Source organism: Anneissia japonica, unplaced genomic scaffold (genome assembly GCF_011630105.1).
Source record: "Anneissia japonica isolate Jap-2015-1 unplaced genomic scaffold, ASM1163010v1 scaffold284993_len90168_cov106, whole genome shotgun sequence".
In the NCBI taxonomy this organism is placed as follows: domain Eukaryota; kingdom Metazoa; phylum Echinodermata; class Crinoidea; order Comatulida; family Comatulidae; genus Anneissia; species Anneissia japonica.
The window spans coordinates 67,886-69,686 of record NW_022699780.1 but is presented as its reverse complement, the minus strand read 5'-3'; positions in this window follow the sequence as shown (position 1 = coordinate 69,686).

Genomic DNA, 1,801 nt, shown 5'->3' with positions numbered 1-1,801 from the left:
TATATATGTGTGTGTGTGTGTGTATATATATGTGTATATATATGTATACGTATATATATATATATGTATGTATATATATGTATATATACGGTATGTATATATATGTGTATATATATATAATGTGTATATATTATAATATGTGTATATATATGTGTATATATATGTATATATATGTATGTATATGTATAAACTGTAAACTGTAAAACGTTATTGCAATCAACCGATTGAAGTTTAACAAAAAGCTTACAATTGGAATCCTTTATCAGATTTAAGATTTTTAAGAAAAAAAAAGCGCAAACCTCAATATCACATCAATAGGCAACGAGGAGTTCGACTGTACAGGGGAGATTACCAATCATGATAAAGCCCATGATTAATAATAAATGTTTTTGTATGGTTAGTTTTAAGTTTTGGAATACAAAATTCGTGGACTTTTCTAAGGGTTGGGACAGAAATAGCTTCCAGTAATAAATAATTTAATCTATGGTTGGGATTTTTTTATTTTAATAAAGAATTCCCTGCACAATCGAACACGACGTTCTTCTATATATATCTTTTATATTATATATATGTATGTATATATATATCTATATGTATATATATTTATGTATATGTATGTATGTACGAATGCACAAAGTAGAGTCGTATACGTTGACATAATAGACATTAAAAAAATGTTTTTATTTCGAATATTTCGAGCACGCCTGTGCTCTTCCTCAGCGATTACACGTATGTTTATAGAAGCTTTACAAACTAGCAATTGGGGATAAAAAATAAACATTATAGCAGTGACTTAAATAAATCGTAAATAATATGTATAATTAGGGCGGATTATAAAGGGCGGTAACAATACGTGTTATCGCTGAGGAAGAGCACAGGCTTGCTCGAAATATTCGAAATAAAAAATTGTTTTATGTATATTATGTCAACGTATACGACTCTACTTTGTGCATTCATACTCATTTTATATATCAAGACATACGTGAAACATACAAACACATGGCCGGCGGAACCGGGGGCCCGGGAACCCCCCCACTTTTTGGCAAAAATATATAATGTCGGGAGATTTTTGTATGATCGGAAATGCAAGCACAGAAGGAGGGAAGAAGGAGGAGAAGGATGGGAAAGAGAATGTTTATCCAGTCCCCGACAGAGTTACATTTTCTCGCAATTCACATTGGCGGATATGGGGGAGGGGGTCATGGGTCCTGACCCCTCCCTTGGGCAACAAAAAAAAGGGGAAAAGAAAAAGAATTCTAGACCTACTTTTTCAGAACCGTGAGCTGATTTTTTTTTTTTTTTTTTGTTACATTAAGAAAATTAGAATTTTGAACAACATAAAAGTCATTAAAATCAAAATTTTCAAGGGGAGAACCCCTGGACCACCCTTTCTTTTTGGGATTTATCGATTCATGGCAAAAAGAATACGCATGCAACTACTCATTTGTTTATGTATGAATACACACATAAAATATAAAATGAGAAAAATTTACCTGACTGTTTTCAAGAGGGAAAAACCTTGAATTTTGATTAACTTAAAATACATTTCAGAAGTCAGGAAAGCTCATTTCCCGCCATCTAGAAATCAAAATTTTCCCGGGGAACACGGACCTTTTCTTTGGAGTTCATTGATTAATTGAATCATTTCAAGAGGGGGCACCTTGAATTTTGAAGAAATTAAAAGTCATTAAAAGACACCTCAGAAGTCGGAAAAGCTCATTTCCCGCCACCTAGGAATCAAACAGGAGAAGAACCACAGGACCCCCCCCCCCCCTTTCTTTTTGGGATTTATCGATTTATT